Here is a 23,066-nt window from a genome sequence, read left to right on the forward strand (position 1 = left end):
GAAATTCTAGAGAAGGAGCAGGTTGCAGGTGATGATAAAAAGGTTTAAGTATGGTACTTTGAGATGCATATTAGAGAACCAATGGTAAAAACAGAGAAGGTAGAAAGAAAGGCAAGCTGGAGATATTACTCACGATTCTTCAAATTCCCTGGTGGAAGCGAAGTGAAGTGAAAGTGCTCGGTCGTGTCTGATCCTTTGCAACCCCATAGACCACACAGTCTGTGGAATTCTCCTGGCTAGAATACTGGAGTGGGTAGCCATTTCCTTCTCCAGGGGATCTTCCCAACTCAGGGATCGAACCCAGGTCTCCAGCATTGCAGGTGGATTCTTTACCAGCTGAGCCGGCAGGGAAGCCCTCAGATAGTTAAAAATCCAACTTCAGTGCAGGAGATCTGGGTTTGATCCCTGGGTCAGAAAGATCCCCTGGAGAAGAGAATGGCTACCCATTCCAGTATTTTTGCCTGGAGAATTCCATGGACAGAGGAGCCTGGCAGGTTACAGTCCATGGGGTCACAAAGAGTCGGACACGATTGAGTGACTAACAGTTCAGAACACATTATTCAAAGCCATCGGTTTGAATTGAAAATAGTCTGGCTCAGATGGTAAAAGTGTCTGCCTACAATGTGGGAGACCCGGGTTCAATCCCTGGTTCAGGAAGATCCCCTGGAGAAGGAAATGGCAACCCACTCCAGTACTCTTGCCTGAAAAATCCCATGGATGGAGGAGCTTGGTAGGCTACAGTCCATGGATGGGGTGGCAAAGAGTTGGACATGACTGAGAGACTTCACTTTTCTTTGTTTCTTTCACTTTCAGGATTGAAATCCTCAAGGGAATGAGAGGAGCTAGAGGAGAGGACCAATCCATGGAGCATTCCAAAGGCTAGAGTTAATGGAGACGAAGGGACCAGCGGGAAAGCTGTGCAGAAGAGTTCCCTTAAGGAGGAAAATCCAAAGATTCCAGCCTTAGTGAAGAAAGTGTTTCAAGAAAAGAGTGACCCGCAAGGTTAACCTGGTGATGGGTTAGGGTGAGGACCTTCTAATTTGGCACAATTCCCGCTCTCTGGAAATGGCAGATCATGACACTGACAATGTTCGTTTCAGTGATGTGGTGGGCAAAAGCCTGGTTGAGTGGGTTCAAGAGAGAATATAAGAGAGCAAGTGGAGACTGAGAGTAGATTCGCCTCTTTGGGGAGTGTGTCTGGAAAGAGGAACAGAGTCTCTTTCTGTTTTGTAAGTAAATTCATTTGCATCATTTCTTTTTAGTAGTGTTAGCAGTGTTAGTCCTTCAGTCATGTCCAACTCTTTGCAGCCCCATAGACTGTAGCCTGCCTCTGTCCGTGGGGATTCTGCAGGCAAGAATACTGGAGTGGGTAGCCATTCCCTTCTCCAGAGGATCCTCGCAACCCAGGGATCTCCCAGAATCCAGGTCTCCTGCACTGCAAGCAGATCCTTTACTGTTCCATGTATAAGGGATGCCATACAATACTTGTCCTTCCCTGACTTACTTCACTCAATATTACACTCTCTAGGTCCATCCATGTTGACTCACAGACTTAGAAAATGAACTTACGGTTGCTGGTGGGAAGGGACAGTTAGGGAGTTTGGGAAGGTCATGTACACACTGCTTTATTTAAAGTGGATAACCAACAAAGACCTACTGTATAGCACAGGGAACTCTGGTCAATGTTATGTGGCAGCCTGGATGAGGGCAGTGTGGGGGAGAATGGATGCATGTATATATCCGGTTGGATTCCCTTCACTGTACACCTGAAACTGTAACTATCACAGCGTTGTTAATAGGCTATTACCCAATACAAAATAAAAAGTTCAAAAATGTTTTGAAAAAAGAGGAACAGAGAATTGAGATCAAAGGTTTCTTTTTAACGATGATTGCCTTCACAGATTGTTACTGTTACAGCCTGCCAGAGAGGGACAGATGACAATGTCCTTGAGAAGATGAGAGTCATAGGCTCAGTTTCAACACCTGGTGTGTCTTCTACTATAATAAACATGCCCCCCCTCCAATTAACACAATTAAATGTTTGGGGATAGTTTTAAACTGCTTTAAAATGCAAACATTTCTTTCAATTACATAGAGTGAGTTTACCAGGAGATGAAAAAATATTGCCACTGGGTCTTGGAGACACTGCCTTGATGAACATCGTGAGATGGCCAGTCTTACTGCTGACTTTCCCTAGCATTTCTACACACTTCTGATTTTGGGTTATTTATGTGGCTGGCTCCCAGAGTAGATAGAAGTCCCCAGAGACAGGTTGTTCAGTCACTCAGTGGTGTAGAACTCTTTGTGACCCCATGGACTGCAGCATGCCAGGCTTCCCTGTCCTTCACCATCTCCCGGAGATTGCTCAAACTCATGTCCATTGAGTCGGTAATAACATCCAACCATCTCTTCCTCTGTTGTCCCCTTCTCCTCCTGCCCTCAATCTTTCCCAACATTAGGATCTTTTCTAATAAAGTGGCTCTTTGCATTAGGTGGCCAAAGTATTGGAATTTCAGCTTCAGCATCAGTCCTTCCAATGAATATTCAGGACTGATTTCCTTTAGGATGGACTGGTTGGATCTCCTTGCAGTCCAAGGGATTCTCAAGAGTCTTCTCCAACACCACAGTTCAAAAGCATCAATTCTTCGGTGCTCAGCTTTCTTTATAGTCCAAATCTCACATCCATACATGACTGCTGGAAAAACCATTGCTTTGACTAGATGGACCTTTGTTGGCAAAGTAATGTCTCTGCTTTTTAATATGCTATCTAGGTTGGTCATATCTTTTCTTCCAAGGAGCAAGTATCTTTTAATTTCATGGCTGCAGTCACCATCTGCAGTGATTTTGGAGGCCAAGAAAATAAAGTCTGTCACTCTTTCCACTGTTTCCCCATTTATTTGCCATGAAGTGATGGGACTGAATGTCATGATTTTAATTTTTGGAATGCTGAATTTTAAGCCAGCTTTTTCACTCTCTTCTTTCACTTTCATCAAGAGGTTCTTTAGTTCCTATTCACTTTAAGCCATAAGGGTGGTGTCATCTGCATATCTAAGGTTATTGATATTTCTCCGTTCTGCAGCCCCATGACTAGCCAATGACTAGTATATGTGTATTCAAAAACTACTTGGGAAAGGAAGGAGAAATAGAGAAGGTGAGAACTGGATCTTCCTCCCCTATTAAACCTTTCTTTCACCTTTCACATGAGGCATGAGCTTTATATTATTTTGTAAAAATACTTTGCTGATAGTATAGTAAGTAAACAATATCTTCCTTTTTAATTTGCAAATGACAAAGGTGAAAGGGGGAAAGGAATAAAGATTTATTGAGTGCCCACAGTGTTCTAGGCACTCTGCTAGGCACAGTTGCACAAATTAGTTCTTTTACAGATAATCAACATGATTAGGAAAAAGTTGCCTTTTGTACAGAGTCATCAGCACTGCCATTAAGTTAAATAGTCATGTAATGAAATGGGATGCCTCATACAGTAGTGAGCTTCCCATCAGTGGAAGTATGTAAGCAGAGTGTGGATAAGGAGAAACCTAGCATCATCACCTATGGTCCAGTCCAATCATGGGAATCAGTGGGTCCAAGTGATATCATTCTGTAACTGTATAATTCATACCTCAAGGTTTCTCATCATCAAAATATAAGCATATAGAATTTGTTAGAAGGTGCCATAGGACAGCACTTAAATATGCAGATTCTGAAGTCAAACTGCCAAGGACAAAAGCTACCTCTGCTATTTATGAATCGTATTATGTGCCTCAGTTTCCTCATTTGCGAAAAATTAGAATAATAACAGGATGGGAGACAGTGGAGGACTGAGGAGTCTGGCATGCTGCAGTCCACGGGGTTGCAAAGAGTCAGACACAATTTGGCAACTGAACAACAGCCTCACTCTAATATTCATCCAAAGTGATTAGGACAGCATCTAGCACATAGTAAGTGCTCAATAAATATTATTTATTATTCATTCTGTTCAATCACTTCTTAGAGATTCCACCAACGTGTCCTGGGCACGTGGGTATCTGTAATGGCCCATGTTTATACCTTAAACCTAAGCCAACTCCAGTTAGAAAGACTGAGCTCAGCACACAGAAGCTCTTGGGGATTGAGGTGCTTTGATGGGGGTACAGCCAAGCCAGCCACCTCTCCTGCTCTATGAATGTACCCATCTGCCCAAGTTGGGCAATGTGCAGAAATGTTTATGGCGACCTCATTTGTTTTCCTTTCTGTGACGGCTGCCTTCCAAAGGCCAGGAACCGCTGAAATTAAACCAAGGCAGGGGCCAGGGGAGCAGACGGGGCCTGGGTCCAGGCCAGGAGTAATGAAGTGGAAAATGTTCACACCACAGGCAGCATTACAATGCACCTGTACAAACAGAATGAGACCTGCCCCCGCTCCCTCCCAGGGGCCCAACTACCTCAAGACTTCTCTTTATGGCTTTGCTCTGTCCTCTCCCCAATCAACCGCGCTAGACCTACAATGGAGATAAGAAACAAAGACATTAAGAGTGACGAGGTTAGGGGAGGGACAGAATGAGACGGAGGTGAAACAGAGACACCCTTAGCCCAAATGTTTCCTGTAAGTTCTGGTGAGTTCTTTGAAAGCCAGGTTGCCTAAAACAGGGGAGAAATGCACAGTTAACGAGTGCCAACTAGGTGCTGGGGGTTTGGCAGGTCACTTTCGTATGCTTTAGCTCATGTTACCTACCTGATACGATTTCACCCTGTTTCACAGACAAGGAAACTGAAGTCCAAGGAAACAGAGCCAGAAGGTGACAGAATCAAGATCTGAATCTGGGTAGCACCATTCCTGTTTTATAATGAAGTGACTCTGAGCCAGAATGTTGAGCGACTTTCTCAAAGCCATACAGCTACTGAGCAGAACTCAGAGGTGCTGAGCTCCCAGGGTAGTGGTCATCATTGCACCCTGAAAAGGTAGGGCAGTGAAGATGAAGGGCCTGGCTTCCCCCAAAGAGAGAGGCAGAGAGGCCATTAAATCTTCATCAGAATAGAAGACGGAAGATTAAACAAAGACCAACCTATGATCAGTGTTGTATCGTTTTTGAAGCAAAGTGACTCTGGGCCAGTCTCCCATCGCAGGGAGGTTCAGTGTCTTCATCTCTGAAGTGGGAATTCTGTGAGCTTGAAGGGAGATAGAACCTCCGAAAGCCCAAGGATCTGGTGCTCTTCACCTCTCTCAGGTTCCATCTGCAGTCACTCCCAACTCCTACTGTTGCAACCAGAAGCTTCCTCAGCATGGTGGGGGAAAAGTAAAGGTCAAAAATAAGAGTCTTTGCCCCTACATACACCCTGAGAGCTCACCTTTCATCACCATCTTCTCTTACATAAGTTGTTAGGATCCTGGGACTTCCCTGGTGGTCCAGCGGTTAAGAACCTACCTTGGAATGAAGAGGACGAAGGTTCAACCCCTAGTCCTGGAACTAAGATCCCACGTGCTGTGGTCCAGCTAAGCCTGTGTGCTACAGCTACTGAGCCCATGCACCACAACTGGGCAATCCATGCACTGCAACAAAAGGTCCTGCGGGACTCAGCCAAGAGCCCACGTGCTGCAGTCAAATAAATAAATATTTAAAAAATACGTTGCTAGAATCCTTACAAAAGCAAACAGATATAGAAATGCATCCACATACCATAGACCATCAATAAATTCTAGCACCCTTGAAAAATGAGTTTTTTGCAGACCAAAACATATGCTGTTTTTAACTCTCTAATATGTAGCTCATAGTAAATGCTCGATAAATGTCTATCAAATCTGTCAAGCACTTCCAGAGCTTGTGTCATTGTGCCCCTAACTTCCACACTCATGGTTTGGTCGACATCCAGCACAGTTTGGTCCTCTCCAGAGGCCAGGTGCTTGATGCAGGAATTCAGGGACCAACATGATACAGTTCTCCAAGGAGATGCTTAGCTGCTTCAAAAGGCTCACCTAATTCAATATTAGGAATGAATTACTTTTGTTGCTCTTTGTTGCTTTAGATGTTTTTGTTATTGCTGTTGGCTTTTATGATCACTGTTGTTTGGATCAAGGAGGAAGTCTAAACTTTGTATAAAAATCAGGGTTCAGTTCAATCACTCAGTCGTGTCTGACTCTTTGCAACCCCATGGACTGCAGCACGCCAGGCTTCCCTGTCCATCACCAACTCCCAGAGCTTACTCAAACTCATATTCATTGACTCAGTGATGCCATCCAACCATCTCATTCTCTGTCGTCCCCTTCTTCTTTCCCAGCCTTCGGTCTTCAATCTTTGGGAGCCTTCAATCTTTCCCAGCATCAGTCCTTCCAATGAATATTCAGGACTGATTTCCTTTAGGATGGACTGGTTGGATCTCCTTGCCATCCAAGGAGCTCTCAAGAATCTTCTCCAACACCACAGTTCCAAAAGCATCAATTCTTCGACACTCAGCTTTCTTTATAGTCTAACTCTCACATCCCTACATGATTACTGGAAAAACTTTTGACTTTGACTAGCTTTGACTAGATGGACCTTTATTGTCAAAGTAATGTCTCTGCTTTTTAATATTCTGTCTAGGTTGGTCATAGCTTTTCTTCCAAGGAGCAAGCATCTTTTAATTTCATGGCTGCAGTCACCATCTGCAGTGATTTTGGAGCCCAAAAATATAAAGTCTGCCACTGTTTCCACTGTTTCCCCATCTATTTGCCATGAAGTGATGGGACCAGATGCCATGATTTTCATTTTCTGAATGTTGAGTTTTAAGTCAACTTTTTCACTCTCCTCTTTCACTTTCATCAACAGGCTCTTTAGTTCCTCTTCACTTTTGCCATAAGGATGGTGTCATCTGCATATCTGAGGTTATTGATATTTCTCCTGGCAATCTTGATTCCAACTTGTGCTTCATTCAGCCTGGAATTTTGCATAATGTACTCTGCATGTAAGTTAAATGACAGGGTGATAATATGCAGCCTTGATGTACTCCTGTCCTGATTTGGAACCAGTCTGTAGTTCCACGTCCAGTTCTAACTTGCTTCTTGACCTGCATGCAGATTTCTCAGGATGCAGGTCAGGTGGTCTGGTATTCCCATCTCTTGAAGAATTTTCCACAGTTTCTTGTGATCCACAAAGTCAAAGTCTTGTCACTTCCACTGTATAATCGTAAGGGATTTGATTTAGGTCGTACCTGAATGATCTGGTAGTCTTCCCTACTTTTTTCAATTTAAGTCTGAAAAGGAGTTCATGATCTGAGCCACAGTCAGTTCCCAGTCTCGTTTTTGCTGACTCTATAGAGCTCCATCTTTGGCTGCAAAGAATATAATCAATTTGATTTAGGTATTGACCATCTAGTGATGTCCATGTGTAGAGTCTTCTCTTGTGTTACTGGAAGAGGGTGCTTGCTATGACCAGTGCACTCTGTTGGCAAACTCTGTTAGCCTTTGCCCTGCTTCGTTTTGTACTCCAAGGCCAAATTTGCCTGTTACTTCAGGTATCTCTTGACTTCCTACTTTTGCATTCCAGTCCCCTATAATGAAAAGGACATCTTTTCAGGATGTTAGTTCTAGAAGATCTTGTAGGTCTTTCATAGAACCATTCAACTTCAGCTTCTTCAGCATTACTGGCTGGGGCATAGACTTGGATTACTGTGATATTGAATGGTTTGCCTTGGAAATGAACAGAGATCATTCTGTCGGTTTTGAGATTGCATCCAAGTACTGCATTTTGGACTATTTTGTTGACTGTGATGGCTACAAAAATCAGGGTTAGCATGTGTTATTGCTGTAGTTGTGTTGTAAAGAGAGGAAACGGTTTATTTATTTATTCATTTATTTTTGGCTCTCCTGGGTCTTCGCTGCTGCGTAGGTCTTTCTCTAGCTGCAGACAGCAGGATCTACTCTCTAGTTGCAGTGTGCATTCTTCTCACTGTGCTGGCTTCTCTTGTTGCAAAGCACAGGCTCTAGGGTGCACGGGCAGTGGTTGCGGCCCCTGGGCTCAATAGCTGCTACTTCTGGGCTTTAGGGCACAGCCTTAATAGTTGTGGCTCATGGGCTGAGTTGCTCTGCGGCATGTGAGATCTTTCCAGATCAGGGATCACGCCTGTGTCTCTTGCATTGGCAGGTGGATTCTTCAGCACTGAGCCTCCAGGGAAGCCGGCATGTGTTCTTAAAACCCTTTGCACCTTCTGACTCTTCCCTATTCAGTCCACTTGCCCTTGTCTCCCACTAGGTGCCAGATGAAGCAAAACTCACTGCTGCAGATGCAGACTCTCAAATAAATACCTTTCATACAATGTGACTCCCAGAGCCACAGAAACATGTACAGGTGGGAAAGATTAACTCAGTGCAGGAATGCTGTCCTAAAATTGGTCATCCTAGCTGGGTTAGAATTCCGTCATGGGATGATCCCAGGAGATCATATGACCTTGGCCACATCTTCTGAACAGCTGAATGACCTGCATCTTCAGAGCAAAGTATGTCCAACCATACGTGGTCTGTTTCCCACCATTTAGAATATAATGTTATCACTAGAATGGGCACCTAATCAGACACCATTTAGTGTTCCATTTAGTTAGCAGTATGTCACTTCTGTACCTAACAAAAACTCCATAAAAGTCTGTTGACCCATCTGAACTCAGCAATGAAGTCTAGTCCTGCTGCTGGAAGATGGGAAGTTTCTTAAGACTAGAGACAAGCCCTAACATTTGTAACCTCTACATTTGCATTTTGGTTTCTCTATCCCTACAGTAGCCAGCTCCTGCTAGTCCATCAGACTCAGATGGTCAGCATCTCCCTGGGTGTTTTGGCCAATCACGAGGCCATCCCCTCCTAGGGATGGATTACATCCATCCCCTGTGTTCCTGTTGTACTGTAACCCTCTGCCACTGCAGCACCACCTGCTTCATTAGCTTACTTCCTCTCCCAGGCCAATCTTCTTGACAGCAGAGAAGGCAACTCCATCATTCCTGCCTTCCTCTATAGCTGAAACATAGGAGGTCAACAGTAGACACATGTTGAGTGAACAAGTGACTGTATGGTTTCCTCTAATAGGATTGACTTTCCCTGAAGATTTCAAGCTCCCTGTGGACAAGACCATGTTGCCCCTTGAGAGCTGGAATAAGCCAGGCTCTGGGAGAAGGATGTTGATATCAGAAGAGCAGGATGATGCCAAAAGGTGAAGGAAAAAGATTCCTTCTATTTTTTTCTCCCAAATTTCTCTCACCTTTGGGATTCTTCCTAGAACCTGCAAGTAACTCTTTAGGGGACACTTAGTATGTATTATTACAGGGCTCAGGTAGGCTTGGTGTTTCCTGCTATGGGACTGGACCAATTCACTTCTCCCAGCTCAGTGGAGTTGCTGTGGCTGGGAGAATGTTCTAAGCTTGGATTAGTCTGCAGGACAGGGAACAACTCAATCTCTATGCAGAAGGGAAATTTTGAACACTCAGACACAAATACCAGTTTACCACACCTCCAACATCATTCAGTTCAGTTCAGTTCAGTCGCTCAGTCGTGTCCGACTCTTTGTGACCCCATGAATCGCAGCATGCCAGGCCTCCCTGTCCATCACCAACTCCCGGAGTTCACTCAGACTCATGTCCATCAAGTCGGTGATGCCATCAGCCATCTCATCCTCTGTCATCCCCTTCTCCTCCTGTCCCCAATCCCTCCCAGCATCAGAGTCTTTTCCAATGAGTCAACTCTTCGCATGAGCTGGCCAAAGTACTGGAGTTTCAGCTTTAGCATCAGTCCTTCCAGTGAACACCAAGTACTGATCTCCTTTAGGATGGACTGGTTGGATCTCCTTGCAGTCCAAGGGACTCTCAAGAGCCTTCTCCAACACCACAGTTCAAAAGCATCAATTCTTCGGCACTCAGCTTTCTTCACAGTCCAACTCTCACATCCATACATGACCACTGGAAAAATCATAGCATGACTAGGCGGACCTTTGTTGGCAAAGTAATGTCTCTGCTTTTGAATATGCTATCTAGGTTGGTCATAACTTTCCTTCCAAGGAGTAAGCGTCTTTTAATTTCATGGCTGCAATCACCATCTGCAGTGATTTTGGAGCCCAGAAAAATAAAGTCTGACACTGTTTCCACTGTTTCCCCATCTATTTCTCACGAAGTGATGGGACCGGATGCCATGATCTTCGTTTTCTGAATGTTGAGCTTTAAGCCAACTTTTTCACTTTCCACTTTCACTTTCATCAAGAGGCTTTTGAGTTCCTCTTCACTTTCTGCCATAAGGATGGTGTCATCTGCATATCTGAGGTTATTGATACTTCTCCTGGTAATCTTGATTCCAGCTTGTGCTTCTTCCAGCCCAGCGTTTCTCATGATGTACTCTGCATATAAGTTAAATAAGCAGGGTGACAGTATACAGCCTTGATGTACTCCTTTTCCTATTTGGAACCAGTCTGTTGTTCCATGTCCAGTTCTAACTGTTGCTTCCTGACCTGCATATAGGTTTCTCAAGAGGCAGGTCAGGTGGTCTGGTATTCCCATCTCTTGAGGAATTTCCCACAGTTTATTGTGATCCACACAGTCAAAGGCTTTGGCATAGTCAATAAAGCAGAAATAGATGTTTTTCTGGAACTCTCTTGCTTTTCAATGATCCAGCGGATGTTGGCAATTTGATCTCTGGTTCCTCTGCCTTTTCTAAAACCAGCTTGAACATCTGGAAGTTCACGGTTCACATATTGCTGAAGCCTGGCTTGGAGAATTTTGAGCATTACTTTACTAGTGTGTGAGATGAGTGCAATTGTGTGGTAGTTTGAGCATTCTTTGGCATTGCCTTTCTTTGGGATTGGAATGAAAGCTTACCTTTTCCAGTCCTGTGGCCACTGCTGAGTTTTCCAAATTTGCTGGCATATTGAGTACAGCACTTTCACAGCGTCATCTTTCAGGATTTGAAATAGCTCAACTGGAATTCCATCACCTCCACTAGCTTTGTTCATAGTGATGCTTTCTAAGGCCCACTTGACTTCACATTCCAGGATGTCTGGCTCTAGGTCAGTGATCACACCATCATAATTATCTTGGTCGTGAAGATCTTTTTTGTACAGTTCTGTGTATTCTTGCCACCTCTTCTTAATATCTTCTGCCTCTGTTAGGTCCATACCATTTCTGTCCTTTATCGAGCCCATCTTTGCATGAAATGTTCCCTTGGTATCTCTAATTTTCTTGAAGAGATCTCTTATCATTCCCATTCTGTTGTTTTTCTCTATTTCTTTGCATTGATCACTGAGGAAGGCTTTCTTATCATTACCAAAGGTTAATATTTTTGGATTTTAAACCTTTTTAAAATTATTTTATAAAACCAAAAGGTTAAAACCCCAAAATTTCCTGTTGTCAGTGAAGAACTCACTTAATTCAGCTAATATTCAGTATGTTCCATTTAAGAACAGACCTCAAAAACACCACAGAAAAATCACAGGGTACTTACCTGTAATATACAAGAGTTGTCTATTGTGTGGAATCACCACAACCTTTCTTTAAATGGCAAGCAACCCCTCAACTCTGAAAAATTTAGATCTCAGAAATGCGATACTGTCAGCAAACACCAGGCACACCTGGGGGGCCAGGGGTGTCAAAAATGTCCCACAGTTGTACAGTACAATTTCAAGCAAACAAATAGACAAATACATGCTGCTTCTTATTCCTGTTGAAACTTAATCATTCTTACCCCCAGGACTTCAATATGCCATGATGGTTTAACTTTTCTTTGTTCACATACAGATTACATACACTGAACAGTTACCCACATTTCTTAAAAACAAAATGTTAAAGCCAAAAGTAACATGAAATCCCAGGGAAAACATGAGGGTTTATCTGACAGTGACAGTGTAGAGCGGTGTTGAAACGGAGTCTGAGTCCATGTTTGGATTCAGCTGGAGGGTGAGTAGCGATCAATTAAGGATATCTGTCCTGGATGTGTGAGTGCAGAATAATAACACACCAGGCACATATTTATGATCCCTGATCCTGTTTGTGAATCTCAAATTATAGACAGTGAAACTAGCACCCAGAGAGATGAACTGTCTAAGGTCACATAGTGAATTTCTTTCTAGAGGACTTAGAATCATGTGGACATAATCATTAGGCCATTTCTATGAGCTAAAGATCTACTAGTATTCAATCTACAAGGCTTAGAAAAGACATCTAGCCTTGGTATAAAGGAACTTAGGCAGCTGTGATTTCTCACCTCATTTGGGTCAAACCCCAACTAGCATCTGAGGAAATATACTGCCATTGAATAGCACCCTACTAGCCACTGGACAGCCCCTTTCAACTATATTTGATGTTTAATGAATAGAAATCACCAATACTGACCATCATCATCTGCCTGAGGCCCCTGGGACCCACCACAACCCAAACTCTTGAAACTCCTCCAAGAACATAAGTTTGGGACATGACACTGATGCTCAGCAGAAAGGGGCCTTTGCTCACACTACCCCTGAGATCATGCGCTCTCTGGTCCATGGACAGCTAGGTGTGTCCTTGCAGACCATGCGCAGCTAGAGGACCTTCCTCTCTGTGCCTGAGTGGTGGCCCTGGCGTCCCCTTCTATGAAACTCTTTTCTGAGACTTCCCTGGTCGTCCAGTGGTTAAGAATCTGCCTTTCAACACAGGAGACATGTGTTCGATCCCTGGTCAGGGAACTGAGATCCCATATGCCACATGCAACTAAGCCCACATGCCACAACTACAGAGAAGCCAACTGCCAGCAATGAAGAGCTGACATGCTGCCACTAAGACCTGACACACTCAAACAAATAAAGCAGGAATAAGCATGTACAAACCAACAAAAAACGCCTCCTTAGTCCTTCAGGCTTCCTATAAGACTGCCTTCTTGCGCCCCAGTAGGTGAGCCGCCCTCCCCATGCTTGCTTTATCCTGTTACTATGGCACCCGTCACACCTTCCTATGACCACTCACTTGAGACAGTGATCTTCATAAGCGCCATGAGTATGTCTTGTTCGGCATCTTAGCTGTAGTAGTTGAGCACAATGTCTGACCCAGAGTAAGTGCTTCATAAGTGTCTGTCACAAGAACAAGTTACTAGATGGATGAATAACGTCTTCTCCACATTTATCAGCACACCGTGGTCTTCTCTTTTCCAGAATGATTACAACCTAGTTTTTCCTAAGGTAAGTTTTCCCAAATTATTTTCTGTGAAATCTTGAGATCCATGAAATAATTGTTGTCCTTAAAAAGTAATTAATAATGAGTAAAAAAAAAAAAATTCTTGGGATTTTTTTTCTAAAATGTAATTTAACACATTTGTTGTTGTTGTTGCTCACATATATGTAAGAAAAGTGTGTGTGTGTATTCTTTAATACAGTATATAATTATACTATATTAAAGCATAATCTGGTCTGGTCAGAAGAAATGGAGAAATAGCACACCCTACATTAGAGTGCCTGGTGGACTCACAAACCTGGAACATTCCACGGCAGCAGGATGCACAGACAGCTTGAATCAGCTCATGTATATTGCTTTTTGGATGATTGTTGGTCTTTGTTACATATATTTCTTATAAAAGCACCATATATTTCTGATATTATTCAATGTTTATTGTACATTGAACATATGGATCAAAATGTGATCATTTCTTACAACAAATAGATCATCCAGAAAACTTGTTATTCCTCTTTATTTTCATTCAAAGGCACATGATATTTATAAGGTCCTTTGGTATCCATAAATATACTATTTTTTAAATATTTCTTATATACAAAAGCCTGAGAAGTACTACCCTTATATAAATATATCACTGAATTGTTGATACATCCAATCTGCTGGTTTCCTTGGGGAAATATGCATAGATTTGGAAACAAAGGGAAGAGTAGATGAGGAGTTGGAGGTAATAAAATAAGATTTCATGAAAGTTGAAATTGAAAAAGACATGAAGCTCTTATAAACCTCCTATTAACCAGGATGCTGAAGGAGCTATAAAGCATACACAAATAAACAGAAAAAAAAGCTTGTAAAGATAAAAACTCTCTGATTAGATTTTAAAACTAAAAACAGTGATATTTTTATATAATATACTGGTATATGAACTGTCATGAAAAGTTTAAAATGATAAGTATGCAACCTTGTAAGTCAGATAAACATAAAGAAAAAGCAGGAGATGTTAAAAATTAGACAAAGCAATTTCCAGATAGCAAAAGGTAAAAAAAATAATAATTTCTTATTGATAAAATTAACAGGACAGTGAAGACATATAGTAACAAGTTCATTGCTCATAAAAGAGCAGTTTTTAAACATAACCAAAAGTATTATATTTTAGAATGCTAAAACTCTACTTAGATAATTTACTATTTTTAAATAAGATGAAACTTGTAAACATTTTTACCAAAGTGTTGTTCTTAATGAATCCTCCACATTAGAGAAAGAGTGATGGGAAATAGAAAAGAAACTATAAAAACTAGAATTAATTCATTTGAAAGCAAAACTAGAGTACATAGTGTATCAGTTCAGTTGCTCAGTCGTGTCCGACTCTTTGTGACCCCATGAATCGCAGCAAGCCAGGCCTCCCTGTCCATCACCAACTCCTGGAGTTCACTCAGACTCACGTCCATCGAGTCAGTGATGCCATCCAGCCATCTCATCCTCTGTCGTCCCCTTTTCCTCCTGCCCCGAATCCCTCCCAGCATCAGAGTCTTTTCCAATGAGTCAACTCTTCCCATGAGCTGGCCAAAATATTGGAGTTTCAGCTTTAGCATCAGTCCTTCCAAAGAAATCCCAGGGCTGATCTCCTTCAGAGTGGACTGGTTGGATCTCCTTGCAGTCCAAGGGACTCTCAAGAGTCTTCTCCAACACCACAGTTCAAAAGCATCAACTCTTCGGTGCTCAGCCTTCTTCACAGTCCAACTCACATCCATACATTACCACTGGAAAAACCATAGCCTTGACTAGACGGACCTTTGTTGGCAAAGTAATGTCTCTGCTTTTGAATATGCTATCTAGGTTGGTCATAACTTTCCTTCCAAGGAGTAAGCGCCTTTTAATTTCATGGCTGCAGTCACCATCTGCAGTGATTTTGAAGCCCAGAAAAATAAAGTCTGACACTGTTTCCCCATCTATTTCCCATGAAGTGATGGGACTGGATGCCATGATCTTCATTTTCTGAATGTTGAGCTTTAAGCCAACTTTTTCACTCTCCACTTTCACTTTCATCAAGAGGCTTTTGAGTTCCTCTTCACTTTCTGCCATAAGGGTGGTGTCATCTGCATATCTGAGGTTATTGATATTTCTCCCGGCAATCTTGATTCCAGCTTGTGTTTCTTCCAGTCCAGCGTTCCTCATGATGTACTCTGCATAGAAGTTAAATAAGCAGGGTGACAATATACAGCCTTGATGTATATTGTCAATCAAGGAACCTTGATTCCTATTTGGAACCAGTCTGTTGTTCCATGTCCAGTTCTAACTGTTGCTTCCTGACCTGCATACAGATTTCTCAAGAGGCAGGTCAGGTGGTCTGGTATTCCCATCTCTTGAGGAATTTTCCATAGTTTATTGTGATGCACACAGTCAAAGGCTTTGGCATAGTCAATAAAGCAGAAATAGATGTTTTTCTGGAACTCTCTTGCTTTTTCAATGATCCAGCGGATGTTGGCAATTTGATCTCTGGTTCCTCTGCCTTTTCTAAAACCAGCTTGAACATCTGGAAGTTCACAGTTTACGCATTGCTGAAGCCTGGCTTGGAGAATTTTGAGCATTACTTTACTAGCATGTGAGATGAGTGCAATTGTGCGGTAGTTTGAGCATTCTTTGGCATTGCCTTTCTTTGGGATTGGAATGAAAATTGACCTTTTCCAGTCCTGTGGCCACTGTTGAGTTTTCCAAATTTGCTGGCATATTGAGTGCAGCACTTTACGTATATAAATCCATGTATTAATATAATTGGGCTTCCCAACTGGCTCAGTGGTAAAGAATCCACCTGCCAATGCAGGAGACATGGGTTTGATTCCTGGGTCAGGAAGATCCCCTGAAGGAGGAAATGGCAACCAAGAATTCCAGTATTCTTGCCTGGGAAAGCCCATGGACAGAAGCCTGGCAGGCTACAGTCCATGGGGTAGCAGAGAGTCAGACACAACTGAGTGACTAAACAACAACAGAGAACTGTTATAAGAATAACAATTGCCACAGTAGCATTTGCTGTATTGTTAAAAGCAGCGTGAGTATGGAGACTGAGGACCGTTTTCTAGCTTTGGCTCTGCCACTCACCAGCTGGCAGTGGGGGCCTTGGAGAACTCTTGGCTTCAGTTTCCCTTTATAGGTATAGGGCTACCTACCCTATAAGGTCATTATGGGAATGAAAAAACATAACAGATGGGAAGTGGCTTTTAATTTATAAAATGCTACAGAAACATTGACTTTTATTACTGTTAGTGATATCATTTTGTTATACTGAGAGGAAATTTGTATATCTTATACTTACAGCCCCCAATCCTCATTCCTTATAGGAGGTCCCCATTACTTCTAGGAAACAAACAATCATATTGAGGCAGGCTGAAGTTAAAAGTAAATCACTCCATGATGTAGTCAGGAGCCAAGAAATGCTGGCTGCTTTAGAATCTTCCAGCAAGGAATGGATCTCTCCCTAGCGCCTCCAGAAGTAAGTAGCTCTCCTTTCACCTTGATTTTAACCCCCTAAGAATTATTTTGGATTTTTGACCCTCACAACTGTCAGAGAGTAAGTTGTGTTATTTTAAAGCTTAAAAAAAAAAAAAAAACTAAATCACTCCAGGACACATAGACTGATAGAATCTTAGTTGGAACCAGAATCCCATCTTACCATCACAGACAAGCCACCTAGACAGCGTTATGCCTTAAATTATGTTTTTATAAAGGAAATATAAAATCTCTGGAAAGGTGCTAACATCTCCTAGCAGAGGCTGGTCCCTTAGTTGCCTCCCAAGGAACTGGTATCTAATGGTGGGAACCAGGACATGCATAAAATATTGTAATGTAAGGCATAAAGCACTAAGGCTATTAGGTGGACACAGGAAGAGTGTTAGAGAGGTATAGAGAAGATAAAGGTCACCAATACCTGGAGAAAGGAATCAAAGACATCTTTCTGAAAGAGTAACTTTTGAATCAGGCTTTGCAAGGCACACAGATGACCAGCGTGGAAGAGTGGAAAGGGCATGGACTCTCAGTTCATCAAATGACCTGTTGTTCAGTTCAGTTCAGTTCAGTCACTCAGTCATGTCCGACTCTTTGCGACCCCATGAATCACAGCACGCCAGGCCTCCCTGTCCATCACCAACTCCTGGAGTTCACTCAGACTCATGTCCATCAAGTCGGTGATGCCATCAGCCATCTCATCCTCTGTCGTCCCCTTCTCCTCCTGACCCCAATCCCTCCCAGCATCAGAGTCTTTTCCAATGGGTCAACTCTTCGCATCAGGTGGCCAAAGTACTGGAGTTTCAGCTTTAGCATCAGTCCTTCCAAAGAAATCCCAGGGCTGATCTCCTTCAGAATGGACTGGTTGGATCTCCTTGCAGTCCAAGGGACTCTCAAGAGTCTTCTCCAACACCACACTTCAAAAGCACTCAGCTTTCTTCACAGTCTAACTCTCACATCCATACATGACCACCAGAAAAACCATAGCCTTGACTAGACGGACCTTTGTTGGCAAAGTAATGTCTCTCTCTGCTTTTGAATATGCTCTCTAGGTTGGTCATAACTTTCCTTCCAAGGAGTAAGCATCTTTTAATTTCATGGCTGCAGTCACCATCTGCAGTGATTTTGGAGCCCAAAAATATAAAATCTGACAGTTTCCACTGTTTCCCCATCTATTTCCCATGAAGTGATGGGACCAGATGCCATGATCTTCGTTTTCTGAATGTTGAGTTTTAAGCCAACTTTTTTCACTCTCCTCTTTCACCTTCATCAAGAGGCTTTTGAGTTCCTCTTCACTTTCTGTCATAAGGGTGGTGTCATCTGCATATCTGAGGTTATTGATATTTCTCCCGGCAATCTTGTTGGCCCTGCTCAAACCATAGCTTCTCCCTCTGAGTCTCAGTTTCCTCATCCATAGAGCAGGAATAAAGCTACTAGTGACAAAGGATTGCTCCTAGGGCTCAATTAGTAAACAAATATATATTTCAACTGTAGGAATTCCCAGGTGGCTCAGTGGTAAAGAATCTGCCTGCAATGATGGAGACTTTCGTTTGATCCATGGGTCAGGAAGATCCCCTGGAGAAGGAAATGGCAACCTACTCCAATATTCCTGCCTGAAGAATCCCATGGACAGAAGAGCCTGGTGGGCTACAATCCACCGGGTCTCAAAGAATCAGATACAAGTTAGCCACTAAATAAAAACAACAAAGATATTGCTCTAGGATGACTCCAAATTATGTTTCTAAAAACAGAAGGTAATAAACCAACCAGAAGATATTTATGGAGCATTCTATATATGTCCAGCAAGGTGCTGAGAGTGATTTGAGTACCATGAAATTCAGTATTTCTTTTTTTTCTTTTCCAGATTTATTAAGATATTGACATGTATCATGTGTAAGTTTAAAGTATACAATGTAATGATTTGATACACATATGTTGCAAAATGATTACCACAACAAGGTTAGTTAATACCTGTATTCTCTCACATATAGAATTACAGTATTTCTTAATTCTAAGATAACATTGATTTTAAGAAACATTGCTGATTTAATAACTTTTAGGTTGAAGAGAAGGAAAAAGAGATTATGTAATATGCACATATCAACTGTAAGATCCATACTGATTTCAGAAAAAATGAAATTTGAAAGAAAAAGTATATCTTTGAATTTGAGACAATGTGGTCTTGAGATGTGGCCTCTACTTTCCAAAAGTAAGCAGCCCCATTGGCAAGATATGACTACCATGATGAAAAAGAGAACAAAACAGCCCAAGCAAGTACATGGTTAAATACTGGGGCTCTCAGTCTCTCCTTTTCTGCAAAACACTTGGAGATCCACAAAAGGGAAGCCTACTTTGTATTGCTTACAACTCACCACTGTAGGCCACATGTTCAGGGATTCTCCACCAGGTTTAAGGAGTCCTGAAGATAGCCCCGCTTTTGGTAGCCTGCAGGATTGCAAATGTACATTCAAGTCAAGCTTGAATTCAACAGCATTTCCTGAGCATCTATTCTGTGCCCACAGTCAAGCTGAGTGCTACGTGTGGAAGACCCAACACCTTGCTCGTCCCTGCATTCCCCACGGCCGCTGGCACACCACACAACACACAGTAGGTGTGTGTGGCTGGCGTTTTGCCAAACTGAGCTAAACTGATTCTACATGAAGCTCAAGTTCTTCTACAAAGGAACTACTGTGCTGGCCATAAAGTTTGTTTGGGTTTTTCTATAACATCTTTTGGAAAAACCCAAACAAATTCTTTGGCCAACCCAATAGAACCAATCATTGGCCAACCTAATAGAACCAATCATTGGGCAAATGGGTTGCATCCCTGCTTCTCAGAATGTCTATGGTGATGGACCAGGTTTTTATTCTCAATCTTTTGTGAAATACAAAATCACATAATTGTATGCCATAGGGATGCCAAATTTCTGTACTATTTCTCAATTTCCTCTCAATTTCTGTACTGATCTCATCAAGGACGCATAAGAGTTTGCAGATTGACACCCAACTGACACCAGTACACAGATCACACTTCCAGTAACATGTTTGAGTAACACGATTCCAAAATTCTTCCTTATATCTTACATGGAGATCTCAGAATCACTTGAAAAATTAATCAATTGGAAAGCTTTGGAAAGCATTTAATAATGATGATGATGAGAGCATCATTTTCAAGTGCTTCTTATGTGGAAGGAAGGCACTGCTGATGATTAGGAACCAGCCCCATCACATCTCATGAAGGAGATTGCTGTTCAGTAGGGGAGATCAGTGAACACTTCTGTTCTTTTTTCCATCTCTTGACTGGAGCAAGAGAAGGTATAACTGGCAATAGAAAACATAGGGCTCTGGAAGCCAGATGGCTTTGAATATAAGCCCTGCATTGCTATTTACCATCTACATGAAGTAGGGCAAGCAGGCACTTCACAGAACCTCAATTATTCTATCTGGACATAGGAGCCCCTCCCCCATATGTGGAGTTATTGTTTTAGACATACAGTGGCTTGCTGTGGTGTTGATATCCTAAAGAGAAGCAATCAAGTGATTTGGCACAGGTCTGAATGAGGAATTACTAGCAGACAGAAAAATTCTGATGAGACCCTCAGAGTAATAAAGGCTTCAAAGACTCTATGATGAAGAACATCTGAAGGATGAGAAATACTTGGCTTAGAAGCAATTTAGACGACAACAGAGTTGCCTTCATTTCAGAAGAGACAATCCCTTGGAATGAGCATAGATAGACCTCTCCTGGGTGGCCCCAAAGCCTAGAACCACAGACAGTATGAAAAAACTATAGAGAGAAAGATTTTGCTCAAAGGAAGAAGTTTCTGACAACCAGAGTCTTCCAAAGATGGAAGGGGCCGGCTGTACTGGAGTGAGTGGCCACTCGTGTGTGAAACCTGTCCCCTTGTCACAGAAGCTGGTAGTGGGTGACCTTAGTATTTTCAGACCAATGATTGGTCTAGGTGGTCTCCAGGTGTCTTCTGAGGCTTCCATTACAACTCTGAAAATCCAAGGAGAAACTTTCCCACTGTGGGAAGAGTCTTCTCAGCCTTCTGTTCGTTTGGGCATAAAAGGTAGGACAGCTGGGAAGATGTCAATCAGTCAATCAGAACTACTAAAAATGGCAGTGCATGCTGAAAAGTGGTCCTAATATCCCTTTTATTTGTCTGTCCCTGTGTAGTACATGAAACATCTTCACACATTGCCTCGCCCACAGCTCTGGGAGGTAAAAATCATTATTATGCCCAATTTGCAAAGATGAAGCAAAGACTCAGAGAGAAGCTCTTAGTTCAGAAAAGAACTCATATTCCATAAGTTAGAGACCTGGAGCTCAAATCCAATTTGCTGATTCCCAATTCTCAGCTCTTCTCACTGCTGTCTCCTCCCATCTTTTCTGAGATTTAGTCCTAGGTCACCATTCCTGTTGTTTAGTCCCTAAGTCGTGTCTGACTCTTTTGCAACTCCATGGTCTGTAGCCCACCAGGTTCCTCTGTCCATGGGATTTCCCAGGCAAGAATACTGGAATGGGTTGCCATTTCCTTCTCCAGGGGATCTTCCCCACCCAGGGAGCAAACCCACATTTCCTGCATTGCAGGTGGACTCTTCACCACTGAGCCACTAGGGAAACCCAGACATTCCTACCCCAGCATTTAAACTGCTTGTGAAGGTCAGATGAGGCAAGGTACTTGAAAAGGCTTTGAGCCACTGAAATGATTTCCTTCCTCCTCCCTCTTCCCTCCTTCCTTCTCTTGCTTTCTTTTCTTTCTTATATGTTTACTGAACAGATTTAAAGTTCCAAGCACTATGATAACCAGCTGGGATGCAAAGATGCATGATATACAGTCTTTGACTTCAAGGAGCTGCCAGTCTGGCTGGGAGTTACAGATAGGTTTAAAAACAATCCACAAATATATCAACAGTGCAAAAATAGATATAATGAAGATTGCTCTGAGGCAGGTGTGATTAATTCAGGAAGGTGAGTGGGACAGTTAGAGAAGTCTTCCTGGAGGAGGTGACATCTAAACTAGGTTTGGAAGACTTGCAGTTTCCCAGGCAGGTGTTGAGAATGTTTGGGCAGGAAGAAGAGGGTATTCCAGGGAAAGAAGCAAACATTTACTAAGGCATGGAGATGTGGGCCAACATGGTGTATTTAGGAGTAATACAATACAACTCAATACAATACAGTAATACTGTATTGTAATACTGTATTGAGTAAGGACCAGGAGTGGTAAGAGACAGGACTAGGGAGGTCAGAAAGGGTAAAAGGAATATTCAATGTCAATTTAAAGAGCTTTGCAGAGTTTTGAAAGTGGTTCAGCTCCTGGTGGGGGTGGGGGAGTGGGAGAGGGGCTGAAGAGAGGGTTTGAAGGACAGGATGGTTTCACTGCAGAGCATGAGATTAGTGGTCTCAGAGAACAGACCAAGAGTGACATGTTACATGAATTAGAGAGGCGACTCCCAGTCACTAGTGTGATGCTGAATGCTGTGTGTGTGGACTGAATTGGAAGCAAATGACTCTAGAAAAAAAAAATGGTTCAGTTCAAGAAGAGGCATCACCAGGGTCTTAGAATGAGCACATGGATATCAGAGTGTAGAACAGATCAGAGGGGAGAGGCTATGCATTCACAGTCCTTCTCTTCCATATCCCCAGGTCCAACCTCAGCCCTTCTCTGCAGCTCTGTGTCCCAGGAGACTGACCTCTGCTGACTGCACCTTCTGCACCCCCTAGAACTGGACTTCTGTGTTCAAACAATGGGAAGGAAGCTCCAGCAAGCAGGGCAGAGGAAGCAGTCATCATGTAATTTCTTCCCCATTCCCTCCCTGCTGCTGCATAGCCTTTCCGGTATTTCCCACCAAGTAGTCTTTCCTCCATGGTTCTAGTTCTCTCTGAGCTTCATCATCTTTATTTATTCCTTGTCTCTTCAATCCTAGAGGTGATAACAGCTTCCAGCGCTTGCTAGTCTCTGGGTGCCTCGATATCCCTTGTTCGTCACACTAACCCTGCCCCCACCTCTCTGTCTCTTCATTAATGGCTCTTCAGTTGAACCATGTGAGATGAATTCTGCCTCCTGCCGTGATCCTGACTGATTCAGGGGTCAAGGTGAGATACAGGTCTGGAGCGAGGCAGGCCCATGGCAAAGATCTGAAGGAGGGATGCTGTGGTAGTGGGGGTGAGGAAAAGGGAGCAGAGTGGAGGATCTTTCCAAGGGAAGCCATGCGTCTTGATTTCGGCTTGTGCTGGTCTCCAGGAAGGGGAAGGTCCTGGGGGACTGAATAAGTGGTGGGGCACTCCCCAAAATGGAGAATTCATGAGAAGCTGTTCTGGTGAATTGATGAGGTCAGTTTTGATCACCTGAGTTTGAGGTGCATCAGGAAGAGATGTCCAGACCAGTGGATCAAAGGGTCTCCACCTGGAGACAAAGCCAAGGCACCAGCAGCACAGAGCTGATAGTTA

The sequence above is a fragment of the Bubalus bubalis genome, chromosome 6, assembly GCF_019923935.1.
Source record: "Bubalus bubalis isolate 160015118507 breed Murrah chromosome 6, NDDB_SH_1, whole genome shotgun sequence".
Lineage (NCBI taxonomy): Eukaryota > Metazoa > Chordata > Mammalia > Artiodactyla > Bovidae > Bubalus > Bubalus bubalis.